At 37.2% G+C, this 19,840-nt stretch overlaps 1 long non-coding RNA gene across 1 annotated transcript in view; it reads right to left on the bottom strand.

Annotated features, from left to right (window-relative positions):
• Positions 1 to 19,840, bottom strand: part of LOC122816551 — a 214,643-nt gene that overhangs the window by 183,120 nt on the left and 11,683 nt on the right. The gene's annotated exons all lie outside the window — the stretch shown is intronic.

The following is a 19,840-nucleotide window of genomic DNA, read 5'->3' as shown; positions in this document are numbered from 1 at the left end:
TAAGGCGGGTGTTGTAAGAGGTTGGAAGTCAATGGTGGAAATGTTTGACTGCATAGAAGCTTGTATAGCTGACAGCCTAGGAATAGTTCTTTTCTCTGTATGACAGGGAGCAATTTTGTTTTCTGCAATGTTTTGCGGTGGTGTTCTTGTTTTGGGAAAAGAGAGATGAATCTACATATTCTGTTTTAGATTGTTTGAATCTTTCTGGAGTTCTTTTCTGAGGATAAGACTATTAAGAGAAGGCCATATTTGAGTTGTGAATAGAGGATTTCCTTTCCTATCACTGCTCTGGTAAATTTACAGAGGATTGCTGGTCCAAAATACTGGTGTGCTGATGTTTTTTTTTTCTATTGCCTATGCAGTGGGAACATTTCAGAGATGGGTCTAATCAGATGCTTAGACATTTGAAATAACTGACATTTTCTATAATACAGTTGATATGGCCCACACTCTGAACAAGTGACTAGCTGGCTGAAAGTCTTCCTTTGTACCAAAGAGTATGATTTGAGTTTTGGAGGAAGTGATCAGGACAGCAGTGCCTGAACATATTTTTGTAAATGATTTTGTTTTAAACTACCATTAGGATTACTGGAATCCCTAGATCAGCTTTGGTATATTCCAAAGAAACCAAAGTTGCTAAAGTTGGATGTTTAGTAAAGTAAAGGAAAATTATCAGGCTCAGATGGGATCATAACAGACATGATAAAGTAAAGGAAAATCATCAGGCTCAGATGGGATCATAACAGACATGATAAAGTAAAGGAAAATCATCAGGCTCAGATGGGATCATAACAGACACGATAAAGTAAAATAAAATCATCAGGCTCAGATGGGATCATAACAGACATGATAAAGTAAAGGAAAATCATCAGGCTCAGATGGGATCATAACAGACATGATAAAGTAAAGGAAAATCATCAGGCTCAGATGGGATCATAACAGACATGATAAAGTAAAGTAAAATCATCAGGCTCAGATGGGATCATAACAGACATGATAAAGTAAAGGAAAATCATCAGGCTCAGATGAGATCATAACAGACATGATAAAGTAAAGGAAAATCATCAGGCTCAGATGAGATCATAACAGACATGATAAAGTAAAGGAAAATCATCAGGCTCAGATGGGATCATAACAGACATGATAAAGTAAAGTAAAATCATCAGGCTCAGATGGGATCATAACAGACATGATAAAGTAAAGGAAAATCATCAGGCTCAGATGAGATCATAACAGACATGATAAAGTAAAGGAAAATCATCAGGCTCAGATGAGATCATAACAGACATGATAAAGTAAAGGAAAATCATCAGGCTCAGATGGGATCATAACAGACATGATAAAGTAAAGTAAAATCATCAGGCTCAGATGGGATCATAACAGACATGATAAAGTAAAGGAAAATCATCAGGCTCAGATGAGATCATAACAGACATGATAAAGATGTTGGGTGAGGCAGGGGAGAAATGGCTACTGAGAGTAATCACAGCAATGACGGGAGAATAAGCATACTGGTGCCAGTATTCAAGAACAAAGGGGACCTTCACAACTATTGGCAGTATAGAAGTATTATACGCCTATCACACTGCAATGAAGTTCTAGAAAGGGTGACTGAAAAATGAATACACAGAGTAGTATAAAGTAAGAAGGGAGATGAGCAGTTCAGATTCAAATCAGGATGCAGTAAACCTGACCCAATGTTTGCAGTAAGACAGATAGTTGAGAAGAAGCTAGAGATGAGGAAAGAGTCCAACTGTGTACTTGCACACTTGCAGAAAGCTTATGACAAGATCCCCAGAAAGCTGATTTGGGCAGTCCTGCAGTGGTTAAAAATGCCAGAAAAATTGGTAGAATTACTGCACACAATGTACAAGGGCCCAGTGATTCCAAGTACAGCATTCAGTCTCACAGACGGGATTCCAGCGGGAGAAGAGGTACATCAGGGTACAACTATGAGCCCACTACTGTTCATACTGGTAATAAGACTACATTAGCAAATGGAACGGAGGGGGCAGATCAACAACGTTGCTGTAAGCAGATGATGTGGCATTACAGGGAGACTCTGCAAGAACTTCACCAAAGGATAGGGGAATGCACATGAAATGAAACTGAGTGCAGATAAGGCAGTTGTAATGGCAGCAAATTGTGATAGAAAGGAAAACAGATAAGATAGCTGTAATGACATGCAATTGGGGAAATCAGAAGAAGTTGAGAAATGATATAGAAGGAAAACTAGTGGAACAGGTTCACAGCTTCAAGTATCCAGGAGGGGAGATTGAAGAGAAGGGAACTCAGAATGAGGAGGTCAAAGCTAGAATCAGAGGGGCTGCAGCCAACTGGCACAGAGTGTCAGGGGTAATTATGATAGAAGAATGCCAAAGAAGCTGAAAAGTAAGGTGTACAAAACAGTGGTGTGACCAGTACTACAGTGTGGTACAAACAGTGGTGTGACCAGTACTACTGTATGGTACAAACAGTGGTGTGACCAGTACTACTGTATGGTACAAACAGTGGTGTGACCAGTACTACTGTATGGTACAAACAGTGGTGTGACCAGTACTACAGTGTGGTACAAACAGTGGTGTGACCAGTACTACAGTGTGGTACAAACAGTGGTGTGACCAGTACTACAGTGTGGTACAAACAGTGGTGTGATCAGTACTACAGTGTGGTACAAACAGTAGTGTGACCAGTACTACAGTGTGGTACAAACAGTGGTGTGACCAGTACTACAGTGTGGTACAAACAGTGGTGTGACCAGTACTACAGTGTGGTACAAACAGTGGAATGATCAGTACTACAGTGTGGTACAAACAGTGGTGTGACCAGTACTACAGTGTGGTACAAACAGTGGTGTGACCAGTACTACAGTGTGGTACAAACAGTGGTGTGACCAGTACTACAGTGTGGTACAAACAGTGGTGTGACCAGTACTACAGTTTGGTACAAACAGTGGTGTGATCAATACTACAGTGTGGTACAAACAGTGGTGTGACCAGTACTACAGTGTGGTACAGAAACCTTGTCAGTAAAGGCAGAGCAGTTGAAGAAGCTAGAGGTGATGGAGATGAAGGGCCTAAGACAGGTTGTAGAATGCACAATGTGGGACAGATGAAGAAATTAGTATATAAGGTTAGAAGCAAAAGTAACTATATTGAATGCTCAACATGTTTTGGCATATGTTTTGTCTGTTGACTAAGAACACCGACCATTCACACACACACACACACACATATATATATATATATATATATATATATATATATATATATAGATAGATAGATAAATAGATGGTTTACTATCAAAATGTGGAAAATCAAAACATTTTTCCACATTTTAATCAAATTCTTCATACAAATTTGGTAATACTGAATTACCAACATGTTAGAAATGGTAACTACGGAATCGACATTCGAACAGCAGAAGTTCCAATGTCAAAGGTCTGTGTCACCCATTACGTTTTGCAGGGGGGTAAGCCCTCCTGCACCCCCATACCCCCTACATATTACATATACCAACTCCAAGATCACACTACAGTGTGGAAAAGAGAACATTTCCCGATCCCCACTGTACTGCGATCTCATTTCAACACGTCGACTGCATATTAGTGAATGTGTACTCACTTTCACTAATATGCAGTCATATATTTTCAGATCAACATTACGGGAGTTGGTAGAACACACGTTTGACCAACCCATTTTCGTCAAACTACATTTCCACATTTTGATGGTAAACCTATACAGATGTATATATATAAATATAAATAAATATATATGTTTATGGGTCTATTTCAAAGCTGAAAATGGCAAAGACGTGGATGAGACAAAAATAATGAAAGTTAAAATGTTGACCCACATGAGTATTCCCAGGGCAAGAAAACACTTGCACAATGTGGGGAATTATGCCCATTTTTCCACTGTAGTGCGATGCCAGAGTTGATATATATACTTAGGGGGTTGTGAGGGGCACAGTCCCCACCTAGGTGGGTTTCAGCTAGCATGGTGTGCCAAACTGTAGTGTTGGTCAAGTGTTTACTTGCCCTGAGAATACTTACATGGATTGGCATTTTAACTTTCGTTTTTTTCCTCTCTTCCATGTCATCTTTGGTGTTTTCGGCCTTCAGGTATTTGAAGTAGGCCCATATATATATATGTATATATATATATATATATATATATATATATATATATATATATATATATATATATATATATATCTACATACACAGTGGATATAAAAAGTGTACACACCCCTAATAAAATGCCAGGTTTTTATGATATAAAAAAAGAAACCGCAATAAATCATTTCAAAACGTTTCCCATCTTTAATGTGACCTACAACCTGTACAATTCAATTGAAAAACAAACAAATCTGTTAGGGGTAAAAATATAAAAAATAAAAAACATACAATAAGCAGGTTGCATAAGTGTGCACACCCTCAAACTAATACTTTGTTGAAGGACCTTTTGATTTAATTACAGCATTCAGTCTTCTTGGGTAGGAGGCTATTAGCATGGCATATCTTGACTTGGCAATATTTGCCCACTCTTCCTTGCAAAAGTGCTCCAAATTTGTCAGATTGTGAGGGCATCTCTTCAGGTCACCCCACAGATTTTCTATTGGATTTAGGTCTGGGCTCTGGCTGGGCCATTCCAAAACTTTAGTCTTCTTCTGGTGAAGCCATTTTTTTGTTGATTTGGATGTATGCTTAGGGTCATTGTCGTGTTGAAAGGTGAAATTCCTCCTCATCTTTAGGTTTCTGGCAGATGCCTGATGGTTTTCGGCCAAAAGAGACTGGTATTTGGAACTGTTCATAATTCCCTCCACCTTGACTAAAGCCCAAGTTCCAGCTGAAGAAAAGCAACCCCAAAGCATGATACTGCCACCACAATGCTTCACTGTGGGGATGGTGTTCTTTTGGTGATGCAAAGTGTTGTTTTTGCACCAAACGTACCTTTTGGAATTGTAGCCAGAAAATTCAACCTTTGTCTCATCAGACCATAACACATTTTCCCACATGCTTTTGGAAGACTTGATGTATTGTTTTGCAAATTTTAGCCAGGCCTGGATGTTTTTCTGTGTAAGAAAATGGTTCCATCTTGCAACCCTACCCCATATTCCAGACATATGGAGAATATGGGAGATTGTTGCCAAATGTAGTACACAACCAGTACTTGCCAGAAATTCCTGCAGTTCCTTCAGTGTTGCTGTAGGTCTCTTGGCAGCCTCACTGACCAGTTTTTGTCTTGTCTTTTCATCAATTTTGGAAGGATGTCTAGTTCTTTGCAACGTCACTATTGTCCCACATTTTCTCCACTTTTTGAAGACTATTTTCACTTTGTTCAATAGTATATCAAATGCTGTGGAATTTTTTTGTACCCTTTTCCTGACTGATACCCTTCAACAATGGGATCCCTTTGATGCTTTGTAAGCTCTCTGTGAACCATGGCTTTTGCTGTAGCAGGCAACTGAGTAAATGTCAGGAAAATCCAAGTAGGACAGCTGAACTTTATTTGGGGTTAATTAGAGTCTCTCTAATTGATGGCAGATGTGTACCCAAGAAGACTGAATGTCGTAATTAAAGCAAAAGGTGCTTCAACAAAGTATTAATTTAAGGGTGTGCACACTTATGCAGCCAGCTTATTGTACATTTTTTTTATTTTTTATATTTTCCCCTAACAGATTTGTTTGTTTGTCAATTGAATTGTACAGGTTATAGGACAGATTAAAGGTGGGAAAAACTTTGAAATGATTTATTGTGGTCTCATTTTTTTATATCACAAAAACTTGGGATTTTAACAGGGGTGTGTACACTTTTTATATCCACTATATATATATATATATATATATATATATATATATATATATATATATATATATATATATATATTCCCCTTCACAAAGTCGAATGTTCCGAAACTCGAAATGCATATGACCAATGCCACATGCTCGAATTTCGGAAGCTCGACTTCATGAAAGGGAACGAAAAAAAAATGTAACACAAAAAAAGTGCTTTTGCAGGGGGGCAAGCCCCCCTGCACCACCCACACACCCCACTACTTATTTATTCCAACTCCAAGATCGCACTACAGTGCAGAAAGGGAAATCTCCCATTCTGTGCTGTATGCCATTTCCCCATTCACACAGTCGAGCCTCTACAATTTTGAGCAAATGGTCGCAACCATATGTATTTCGAGATTGTGGCCGTTCGACTTTGTGAAGGGGAACCATATATATATATATATATATATATATATATATATATACACGTATATATATATATATATATATATGTATATATATATATATATATATATATAGACAACTTAAAACTTTACATTGATATATCCTATGTTTGTATGCACTTATGTATTAATTTATTTTATTTTTAAATTGGTTGGTCACTCTGGTTATAGTCCATATACAAAGAGGATATGAGGAGAAATGCTCCATGGAAACACAATACTAAATAAGATATTGCATCCATGTTAAATTATATTTAACATATTTTCAAGAAACAACACCAACTGACGGCAACAGATATTTACACTAGTGGTATGACATTCAAAACAGCGATGAAGATGCAAACAATCTCTACAGTTATTAATAACACAGAAAATAATTATCAGGTCTCCAATTACAACTAAATGGGTGACACATTAATGCCAGAAATTCACCTTCAGAATGAAGCTTGAGATGTGTATCTAGTCATCCATGTGATGAATTGGTAATAAAAGGTTATAATTCTTTGTAGTACATGGAGTTTTATCTACTCGATGTACTACCAGTTAAAGAAAAAATGTAGGAGTGCAAAGTGTTTTATAGGTTAGTACTAGGTCAACTGCTCTTGTGGGCTATTTTAAAGACTAGCCAATTAGGCCATGTGAGAATCAACCTGTGCCCCTTGCATCTGTATGGTAAACACTTTAACCACTCTGCCAACCCCCCAACCCTTCCTCAATGAGTTCAATAACCTGCCATACATCATCATCCTCTACACCACAAACCTACCACCCCCACAGCCACCCTCTCCCCCTTTACATTCCACTATTACACTTCAAAATGACTAGAACCAAAGAGGCAGAAACATAAATGGACCGAACAGAAATAGATATTTCTCCCAGGCTCAGATAACCTAACCCTTGGTTCATTCACCTTTGTAAGGATTTTATCTTCCATCCACTCACTGACTTATATAACATCTCCTTAAGTAACAAGATTATGCCTCAGATATGGAAACAGCAATAGTCACTCATATTCCAAAACTACCCCAGCAACTACTGCTTTGCAATACTGTCCTATCTCAAGTAAAAAAAACATCTACAACCAAATTACTGATTATTTACAGCAATACCACCTTCTACCCAGGAAGCAACATGGATTCTGGTCTGGACGCAGCACCATAACAGCTCTGTGCTCCCCCACAGATGACATCCTATCCAATATGGACAAAGGCAACCTGACAGGAGCTGCCTTTACTGACTTCACAAAAGCCTTTGATCTAACTGATCATAACTTACCATTTGACAAATTAACTGAAGTAGGCATTAGTGATGATGCAAAATCTTGGTTTGGAGATTTCCTCAGCAACAGATCCTTCAAGGCGAAAGCAGGTACCACTACCTCTGAAACAGCTCCTCTTATGAAAGGAGTTCACCAGGGTTCCAGTTTACCCTTCTGCTATTTTCATATTTATCAACAAACTTTCGTCTGATTATCCTACAAGTCAAATGAATCCCGCACTATTAACAGACTCAGCTCCAAAATTACCTCCAAGCCCTCAACCAATGGTTAAAAATCAGAAATGTATACTCAGTCCTTCAAAAACAAAAGCAATGCTATTTGGAACAAAACAAACCACAGTCAAAACACCCAGCTTCCTTAATATTAAAAATGTTAAGAATACCACCATAGAAACTACCACATCCTTCAAATACCTTGACATTTGGCTAGACCTATCTCTTAACTTTCAACTACACAGTCAAAATACTCGCAAAAAGAACAACACACTACTACTGCGGGCAAACAAGCTATTGCCTCTTGTGTCCAAGAATTGGCAAAAGAATACTCTTACCTTAAATATGGACTACCCGTAACAGCTACAGCCTCAAAGAAAAGTGACACCACCTTGCAAGTCATTACTCATAAAATCCAAAAATAATGGGCAAACTAAAAGATCAACATGAGGGACAGTTTTTAGATATTGCTTTTAGTCACCTTAAAAAGTTATTAGAACAGTATGTTTTGCATCAATATGCATTTTCTGAACAAAAAGAGGTATGGAACTCAAATGTCTGACAACCTCATTGATTTAATAGAAAAGATTTTTGAGGGACATAGCAAAATTCGGTGACAGTAGAGAGACATGGATAAAGGACTGCAGGCAGACGGAAAGCTGTTTTACCTTCTGACATTATCCTTTGTGGGCCGACATTGTCTGCTGTTATTCCGTAGAGTAAGGCTGCATTGTAACAAAGGTTTAGGTGCTGCTTAACAATGATCAAGCATCCCCTAATTATTTATTTATTATTTATTTATTTATTTATTGACATTTGATTACCAGGAAAGTCCAACTGAGTAGGTGCCCATTTTCAGAGAATGTCTGGGGAGAAAAGCTCCAAAGTATTACAAAAATAACTTAAGAACAATAATTTTACAATCTTCAAAAATAAAACAATAAAAATATTAATTAAATATTAACAATTAAATGTTATGATTGGATCTCATGCTAAGTAAGCTGTTAACAAATGTCTTTTTCTAAACACCAGAGTGTAATTTCAGTGCTCCATGAACTACTAATCTGTTAATACAAGTATTCAGTTATGCAGTGAAAATGAAAAGTATTTCATGAGGTATCAAAATTAAATGAATAACAAGCTATTAAATTAAGATACACATATAACACCGTCCAAGTTGAAAATAATCTTTGACAGACAAAAAAGGAAGTATAAACTAAAACTATCTTACAACAGAACACAAATGTGGGTACACATCTCATAGCCATCATACCATAATAAAAACATCAGAGGGCAATAAATAGCAACATGGACTGGTGATCAGATTTCACTGGACAAACTGGCCTAATTTGCAATAGCACCAAATATAGTAAAGCAACAAATAAACACATATGACATTGGAAAGTATAAAATGTAGATAATAAATTTGTAAATCCTAAAGAGGTACGAGAAATAACAACTGAGTTCAAGGTAGAACAAGTCATACACAGGAAGAATTAAAGTGGAATAAAATGGCAGACTGGAGGGATTTAGCAGACTGAAAGAGAGTGCCAGAGCAGACTCAAAGAAGGAGCACAGAAAGTGCCAAACATAATTCATTAAAGGAAATGACAGTCAAAATGAGAAAATTTATGTTACCAGAGAAACATAAAATACATTGGAGTAAGAATGGAGAAAGAACAAAATTACATTTAGTCTGTGACATACATATCATGATGTCTGTATAGTGCCTTAAACAGTAAAGCATCTATACTTCAAAAAGTATTGCTTTAGCTTTTTTTCTAAATGTTAAAATATTATGCATGCTCTGGATATTGCAGGGAAATGTGTTCTGTAAATCAAGAAGAGCATGGCTTATGTCTCTTTCTCCTAATTTTGTTTGGTCAAGTTAAAAACATAAGACGGGACTCAGAAGTCCTAACAGGCTTAGTAAATTAATGCCAATACTAAGGACTGGAGATATGGATGCTGCTGTTTGTTAAGTGGTGTTAACAGTAAAGGATGTCATAAGAGTGATGTTACTTACAGTCAAATCCACCCTGAGGCTTTAAGGAACTAGTAGTGATGATTAACACAGAGAAAGCGAGCTGCAAAATTAGTTGTATAGTTGTATGCCCCCCCCCCCCCCGATGACTGACAATATTTTGCATTATAACTTCTAAACATCATTAAAATCAAGTGACAATTCTGGAGCGAGAACAGACTGAGGAACAATTCTCATTGTACAGAGTGGAAGGGAGCTTTGATGGATAAGGATGGAGTGATCCTGTGTCGAACGCATTGGAACATTCCAGAAACATCACTGCTATCCAGTGTTCGTATTGCTTATTTACATTTAGAAAAGACATAATAGACATCTTTTGCTAAAAGGTTTAAAACATTTTGTTTTCATCTTCACTGTCAAGCACCCCATGTGGATAAATGCTGCCACGATATTCTTGAGGCACTGATGTGTTTTGATTACAAAAGAACTAGTAGCTATATACGTTGTAAAACACGTCTTTATTTTGTATACAACCTTAGGCTGAGCATATGTAAAACCAGAAGTAACCCACTGTCACTCAAATGTCAAAAGTCAGGACAATTAAACTGTACAATTTTTGTCAGTTAACAGAAAAGTAAAGAGTAATAAAACACAGTTATTTTTATGAATAATTCCATTTTGAAGAACTGCTGTGCTCATAGTACCTTAATGTGCTATTTTCTTTGTTTTAAAGTGAATCATTTTTAACAGTTGCAGAAATGAAAAACAAATAGCTTATTTTCTTTCCGTGTAACTTTGCAAACAAAGAATGACAACTTCTTGCATTACCAGCTTATTAACTAAAACATATATGTGAAGAAAATGTTAATAACATTGCAGATAATGTTGTATTGAATGTTACGAAGGTTACAGTGTAACCCTTGTCCAGATTAGTGTTGCTAAAATGGTGGAAGTATGAATGCAGTTATTACTGTTATTTAACGGAGTTCCAAAAGCAATGATGTAGAAAATATGTCAATAAATGGAAAAATGAGGAAAGAATATTTGAATAACTACATGATAATTTAAAAAGTGAATGAATACATTTTAGCCAACGATAACTACATCTGTGTAACAGGATTTATGTGTGCTGCGTGCTGAGTGTGTGTGTGTGTGTGTGTGTGTGTGTGTGTGTGTGTGTGTGTGTGTGTGTGTGTGTGTGTGTGTGCGCGTGTGTGTGTCTGACCCATTCTGACCTCCACATCAAAGCATGAAAAAAAACAGATACCTAAGATATAGTAGCAGATATTTTATTTTGTCAGTTACCCAAGATATAGTAGTAGATATTTTATTTTGTTACAATTACCTAAGAAATAGTAGTAGATATTTTATTTTGTCACACTTACCTAATATATAGTAGTAGATATTCTATTTTGTCACACTTTACCTGTATTACATCATTAAGCATTTATCAGCTCTTCATCCGTATCACACATTTTTTACCCGTATCAATGATGGGCAGACTTTGTTCACACTAACCACAGCAGCTCTAATTCTGTATTTAACTGTAGATTCAGGTACTATATATATCTAACAGAAACACTTTCCAAACCTAAATTCAACAAAAGCCATACTAAACATTTCAGATACACATAAAATTAAAAATGTAGGCCATTACATCTAGAATCAATGCTCTTCCTTACGCCTACTGCTTGCCAGAATAGGCTCTGTTTCCCTGCAACCCTGAATAGGATGGCACAGGTATATAAGAAAATGAATCAATAAATTAAATAAATTAATTATATATCTAAATGAAACACAACCTCTACACTTTATCCCCAGAAAGTTTAACTTCAAAAAACACAATAGACTCATACTCTCTTCCCCCAAAAAGATAATCATATCACCAATAAAAGCAAATTTCAACATTTGAATAATAAAAAATATTTAAAAATCCTAATGACCATAGAAGTCGCAAAAACTAGAATGCATAAAGTTAATCAACACTGAAAGAAACATAACCCTATGTAGGAAAGAACTCTCCCATACAAAATTCCTATAAAGTACTACAGAGAATTCAACAGTAAACAAAAATCTGTAAGAGAATACCTACCCCTAAAGGAAAAACATGTCAATTCAGATTGTAAACTAGAACTGGACACATAAAATAAGTCTAGAAATCAACAGTGCAGTCCTTAATGCTAATACAATAAAATATGTTTTTAATTAAACAGTCCTATAAACAGCTTCCCCAGCTAATACTAATGCCAGAATTAAGCACAATACTTGGAAAAAAAAACATTCCTCACATGTTCACATTGCACAAACCTTGCAAAATCTTGTGCCATGAAATCATGCCCTTCACAAACCAGCAGCTATCCTGTAGTTCCAAGCTTGGCAAATACCTACAAATACTTACATGACCCCCCAAGCACATATAACATGACCACAAATCCTAGCATACTTTACTATAGGCCGTGAATGAAAAACTCTCCTCTGTTTAACAATCCCACCACCCAGACTAATCTCTAAACTCACTGGACACCAACACAAAAAAACAGCAAAGTAAAAATAAGTAAATAAAGCCTAATTAATAAAAAAAAAGACCCTAACTCCCCCACCCCAGATGCTGACTTTGAAAATCCAAATAAGCCTAGAAAACAAACAAATAAATAAGCCCTTTTCACATAAACCACACAATTAGCTAATCAACATTCTAAACAAAACACCATATAAAAATGCTTGTAAAGGAACTCCATATCCAGAAAGAAATAAAGTGGTACGATTAGTGCTACTCCTTGGAAAAGGCCTGACCTGCAAACACACAGAAAACAATAGGCAACGAAAAGTAACAAAAATAATAAATAATGAGATACGTATTTGGAGATCTTATTAACTATGGATTACACCTTGTACTGTAAGGATACAGAATGAGAAAACATTCATGAAAAGTTCTCACTACCGCTACAGTGCAAAATATCATGCACAACTAAAACCATAATGTGCGCGCACACGCACATGTGTGTATCTCCCAGTCCTACGTGGCTTTTCCCTGCATACTGAGACTAATATAATCAACTTCAAGAATCTACAACATTGGGGAAGGTTAAAATAAATCTGTCATCAACTGCCTATTTACTAAACAGGACTGAAAGTCTGTGTTTCACAGAAAATTAATTCACTCACATAAATAATCACTTACACACACAGACACACATACACGTGTGTGTGTGTGCGTCTGTGTGTGTGTGTGTGTGTGTGTGTGTGGGTGTGTGGGTGTGTGTGCGTGTGTGCGTGTGTGTGTGTGTGTGTGTGTACATGTGCATGTGACTGTATACATATGCATCCATGTGTGTGTGCATGTGTAGGTATGTATACTTGCTTTCATCATGCTGCAAACATCAAACCACAATGTGATGAAAAAAACACTGAATCCCACGGTTGTAAAACTTGGAAATTAGCACTAGCATAGGATTAGACAAAATCGGTTGATGAGCCAGAGCTTGAAAAAACCCACTCTACCATTCATATGTCATCCACATTTGTGTGTGTGTGTGTGTGTGTGTGTGTGTGTGTGTGTGTGTGTGTGTGTGTGTGTGTGTGTGTGTGGGCAAGCCCCCTGCACCCCTTGCTAATTATATACCAATTCCAAGATTTCACTACAGCAGGGAAAGTGCAAATTTCTAGACCCCGCTGTACTGCTGTCTCCCACACAAAACTGTCAGCAAGCAGAAAAGCAGAATAAAGTAGTATTTGCTCTTCTGTGTGTTCAGTATTAGCTATTACACCCATATAAAAAGGTGGATAGACAGTCTGACCCATAAAAAAACTTTCACATCGTTCCAGACCACCAGGCAAACAGAAAATGCACAGCAACTTTAAAATACAAAAAGAATAATGCACACTGTCATTAGTCAGATTCAAAGGTGAACTGTGGACTCTGCAAGATGACATAACTCAACTTAATTAGTCTATGAGGCTATGGCATTCAGAAAGGATCACAGAAACCTATGTGCAGCCGAATGTCTCTAGATTACATAGTAAACCATTCCATGGTCATGTCTCATGTAAATGAAGCCAGACCTACAGTAAACAGAAGGCTGCAGTGATTCACAGATAGCTCTGGTAGCACAGATACTGCGGCAGTACAGCACAGCAGTAAATGTGCAGACAGACAGTGGTAGCTTTGGATATAAACCATTTTGCTCACTAAAGAAAAAAAAAGTTTACAATTGTTGTACAGAAACAGGTGTGGGTCAGTGCTACTCTACTTTACATCTGTCTGTACTTGTGCACAAATGTATGTATTTGCAATAATGAAAAATATAGAGAATCACTGTGGAGCATCGTACTACAGCACTGGGTTGTAACCCAGAACAGGACCTTAGTCAAGATTTTTGGTACTGCACACCAACTTCCAGATTGCAATCTCCTCCCATACAAGTGTAGCCCCCCCACCCTCATCCCCCCAAAGAAATAACAAAATACTTATTCATAAACCATAACAAATATTCCACATTTTTCATTCTAGTAATCCTGTTGAACAAGATAAAAGTGTACACAGAGGCACGCATGGCATATGCTTGACTACAACCGTGACTCACACCTCTGTAGTTCAGATAAAGGGACGTATACATCTGAACTGTATTACAAACATCCTGTGCAGTTTGATAGTCCCAATGAGGTATTTGTGGCACAGACTACAGGAAGCTCTGGCTCCTGACCAAAGAGGAAACTGGGTTAAGAGCAAGTAAACTGCAGTATTCATGAAGGACAAACATAGTAAAATCCATATGACATACATATAGTCTAAAGAAAACTAGCACTAGTACAGATGAAGAATGGCCTAATATTAATACAACAGTTAAATTATTATGTTTATAATCAAAGTAAAAGCAACAGATGATATGGGAAAGGACTGAGAATTAACCATCACCTGCAGTGTGTGCATCACAAGATGTGAATTTAGAAGTAATGAATGGTGGTCCAAAGCAGAACCACCTAGCTATACTAATCAGAGATGAATGAAGAAGCTTTTTATAAAAGTATTAATTTAAGCATTTCTTGCACTGGGCGTCAGTGGATATTGAGTTCTAGGTGGTGCAGAGCAGAAGGCAGTTACCTTTGTTAAGCAAGAATTGTGATCCTTGCAGCAGCACTGCTCCGCTGGACTGGGATATTTGCAGGACCACTGTTCTACTGGATTAAGACCTTTACAGGAGCAACAACTGACTGGATTGGAGCCTTTGAAGGAGCACTGCTCCACTGGATTGAGACCTTTGCAGGGGCACTGAGCCACTGGATTGGGATATTTGCACAAGCACTGCTCCACTGGGTTGACACCTTTTATGGAAGCACTGCTCCACTGGACTGGGATATTTGCAGGAGCACTGCTCCACTGAGTTAGGACCTTTGCAGGATCACTGCTCCACTGAATTGGGACCTTTGCAAGAATACTGTGCCAATGAACTGGGACCTTTGCAGGAACACTGCTCCACTAGGGCAAGACCTAATATTGAGTGGTCATTTTTGAGAAAGTTTCTGTGCAAGAGATGTTCAGTTGTCAAAAACTGGAGGTTTCACAGCAGGGTGTAGAGAGTGTTAGACCAAGTTGCAGTTGCTCTGTGATTCCACTAAGGGACATGAGCAATGGCTATGTGATGGCATTAATATAGAATGTGCCTTAAGCCTGAGATGCCTTAAGAAGTTTTAAACCCAAATTCTTAATTGTCTTAATGATACCAGCATCCTAACTGATTAAAATAATAAAACATTTGTATACAGATGTGTCTGAATTGCATATTATTTCTTGACTATCCTGAAGAAGGAAATATTTTTTTCTGAAAGCTTTTGAACTTTAATAAACTTTACACTGAGTTTCTCAATGCAATATTCTCTCATTTTATTATTTTAGCTCTATGAACTACACTGAAACCTTGCAAAAACTCAGGCAACACTATTCTTTCAACAAATAGTGGTGACTTTGGAGATGATAACAATAGTTAGGGGGCATGTGAAGGAGCAACTCCTCACATGATAGATGTGAGTGAGGATCTGCTTCTCAAATAAAACTTAACACTATGCCAGTTTTGTTCTGAATGCAAATTTGTGTGTGTGTGTGTGTGTGTGTGTGTGTGTGTGTGTGTGTGTGTGTGTGTGTGTGTGTGTGTGCGTGTGTGTGCGTGTCTGTGTGTGTGTGTGTGTGTGTGTGTGTGTGTGTGTGTGTGTGTGTGTGTGTGTGTGTGTGTGTGTGTGCATATGTGTGTGTGTGTGTCTGTGTGTTCGTGTGTGTGTACATAATATTTGTCTGTCTACGGCTCCATATTTTGGGTATAATGATTAATCAATGGTCATATAGTTGATTTCCAAATTCTAAATCTGCTAAATGTCAAATTTTCTAGAAACTGAGTATATGTATTAAAAAGTACCTTTGATTTAACAGTTGAAAGTACAAAAGACATCTTTATAATCTACTCCCTTGTACCATACTTTAGTACGGTTGCAAAATTTTCTTGCCACGCCACTCATTCCATTCTGCTAAATGACAGATTTAACATTAGAATTGTGAAGATCTGTGTTACTTACTCCTATGTTTAAAAGATAGCAATGTTAGATGAATATATAGAATTGCAAAGAAAATGTGAAAAAATAAATAGAGCTTGTATTAATTATATTTGATATCCTTTCCATGCCCTTTCCCATTTTAATGTTTCAAACTCTCCCTTCAACTTCAAGTTTCTTATGTATATTAGTGAACCATGTTACCCCCTTTTATTACCACATAGCTGTTCACTGGTTAGGCTGCACAACTTTGACTTACACTTGTTTCTTTTTAAGTTAGTGGCCTTCCATACCTATTGTGAGGATACATGAGGGATCGGAGAAACAAATTAAAGCATGAGGGTTCTTCTCTGATAAGTTGTGTCTGAACAAAGGATCCAGAAAGGGGTGCCCTCTTTCCCCTTTTAATTGTGTTATATTTAGAGCCATTGACAAAGAAAATAAGGAGTTTAGAAATTCAAGGATATAACTGATATGGTAGTCAAGAAAAGCTGGCTTTATTTGTAGACAATATTATTTTGCACCTGATAAAACCAAAAAAGGACATCTTGATGTTGTGGAACATTCTGAGACAATTTCAAGTTTTTTCAGGCTATAGAATTAATGAAGACAACACAAAGGCTATAGCTGTAAACTATGTATATATATCCACACGTAAATCCGTTCAGCAATGTCCATACTTATGGGAACACAATAAAATTAAGTACTCAGGACTACGGATTTAAAGGATTTTGTTATGGCAGCTAAGGATATGTGGGGAGAGACTAAACAAAAGATAAAACAAAAACTGAAAAACTGGAAGCTCTTGTTTATGAATACGGATAGCAACATGCAAGCAGTGAAAATTTTTTAGTCCCCTTAGTTTAATGTATAGGTCAGGCATATTTGTATCAACCAGAGGAAAAATTATGGACAGTAATTAATAAAGAGACTCCTCGTACTCTGGAATAGACTGCCCATACATGTCAAGCAGAGTGCCTCCTTGGCCCTCTTCAAAAGGAACCTTGACAACTGGATAGGAGACAGGAAATTTACCCTGGGGATCACGTCAGTTGCCCTGCTAGACAGAGGCCGGAAAGTAAATATTGTGGGAAGAAATAGCCAGGGAATTGTTATGGTTAGGCTTGTATATGCCCCAGGGCTGATAGGCTAGTACCAACCTATGAACCTATGAAAGAGTTGAAGGAGCTTATTTGGGAGGAGAAGAGGGCAAGGGTCAAATGGGATAAGTTGATTGGAAGCAACAAAACAAGGTGGTTTAGGATAATCTGATTTGAAAGTATATTTCAGAGCTACACAGTTAAGGTTCATACACATAACAGAAGCAGAAAGCTATAATTCAAAGTGGAAAGGGATGAGGATGAAGTGGGGGGATTCAAGAAATAAGGAGAGAGTGGGATTTTGGATGCAGAGCCTTAAGGAGAAAAACAACAGCCATACAGAACATTATACTCATAAAGTAGCAGAAAGTATTATGAAAGCTAAGCCAACATGAGGATGGAGAAAGAAGATCATGCCGGCAGGGATGACTGCAATTAGGGGTACAGAGAATAGGCAACAGGGGGCTGTAATTTACCTGTGAAAACTGACAAAGGAACCAAGGTATTGGGAGCCAATAACTAGAGAGGGAAAAAGAATGCGAAGAGGCCAAGGAGACATTTGGACTGCATGCTAGAGACTGCCTTCCCTATCAAGCATTTGCATAGGCAAAGGGAAGGGGATAGGGGAATCTTAAGTGAAAGACTTGCTCTGCTAGAGTTTTTAGTTTAATCCAGAATAGAAGATGCTGTTAAAAAAGGATAATCAGTAGGGCATATAAAATACTGTACAATAACTAGAGGAATCAATCAGAGGAGGTTACAGAAGAACAGGAAGAGATGCTGAATAACTAATTCACAAGGAAATACGGGAGGACATAAGTATGGTTCTCAAATATGCAACAAAGTCTAGAAGATTTAGAAATTTTGCCTGGAAGTGTTTGCATAGGTATGTTATATCTCCAACAGACTCCAAAGAATGTTTCCTCAGGTAGATAGCAAATGTTGTAGGTATGATTGAGAAAAAATATGTAACTGGGAACATATGTTTTGGGAGTGAAATGAACTGGCAAATTCCCTAGAGAGTACTCTGCCAGAGTGAGTAAATGGGTGTAAGTAAGTTAGTAAGACCATGTTATGTTTAATTCTGGTGGCTGCCAAAAAGAATAATTACCAGAAAATGGAAATCAAAGTCTAAACCAGCTGTATTTGAAGTAGTGAATATTGTAACATAAATAAAAGAACTGGAAGTGGAACTACACAAAAAAAAGAAAGAAATGGTGGGAACAATACATTTAGAAGGAAGGCAGGAACTGAGCATTTTATGTAATGTTGGATTAACAATAATTGTAAAAATGAATGTTTGTGATATAATGTTTGTAACTGTGAACATGTTAACATGGTTTGTTTTCATTTACATAAATTTCTGTTTGCCTTATCTTAAGTGATAATTCAAAGTGTTAAAAAAAATCATACAGAATAATCACACAAAATATCCCAGTGAATGCTGATATAATTACTTAATTTCTACATTTTGACAGGCACACAGTTCCATGACACTTGTCATTAGGCCCTGATACCAACCCACCTTGGCCCTACAGTATCATATGTGTTCATACAATACCACTAGGTGGTGCCATGTGTACAATGTAACGATTAAGATGGCACTATGCTTATTATTAGTTGGAATTATATTATTCCAGGTCTACTGTTTCCTGTTTACCAAAAGCCGCATAGCTATGTGTATGGGGGGTATGTGTGTGTTAAGCTTTTCAAATATTCATTGCTGCTGCCTGCATTACAGTTTACATTACTACTTGCATAAAATGTCTTCTCTGAGACACACCTGTGACATACATTAAATGAATATGACAAGAAGCAATTGTATGGAGGATCGACTAGCCAAGCATTGGTGTGTGCATGTAATGCAAAGGCTAAAACTAGACAATTTTTAAAAAGCTTATACATAACAGGTGGGAACAATAACTTCTTATCATAATGGCAACACTTTCCATATTATCTTCAAATGTGATTGGTCTCACAGGTATATACAAAAACAGAAAGAGTGGCAAACTGTATTAAGAAGTGCAGAGTGCAAATAGCTATGCTACAGGAGACACATTTATTGAACATGTAGATTTGATAAAGAAAGGATTTTGGGATGGTTGTTCAGAGTAATGTCTGGGATAAAGGAAAAGGGCAGTATTTATATTAATCAAGGAGAAGAGGGGAAAAAGATAATAATGGTAGATTTGTAGTAGTAGTAAGGGGCTACTGGCAAGGGAGGAAGATTTCACTGGCATGTATTTATACTCTACCTACACTACAATGTAGCTTAAGAAAATTCTGGGAGAAATAATCAGCTTTCAGCAGGGAATGTAACTTATAGGTGGGGACTGGAATTTGATTTACAACAGTGAGAATGTATCTGGGAGTCCAAGAACAGAAAATATAACAAAGAATGGTAGATTTTTTTGAAGACATTTAGAAAAATAATTGGTATGGAAGATGTGAATTCAGTAGCAGGAGCTCGTAGAGAATTT

This window comes from Protopterus annectens, chromosome 12.part0, assembly GCF_019279795.1.
Source record: "Protopterus annectens isolate FY-2018-M chromosome 12.part0, PAN1.0, whole genome shotgun sequence".
Classification (NCBI taxonomy): Eukaryota; Metazoa; Chordata; order Ceratodontiformes; family Protopteridae; genus Protopterus; species Protopterus annectens.
Note: the sequence above shows the minus strand (reverse complement) of the source record. Positions and strands in the feature narration are given on the sequence as shown.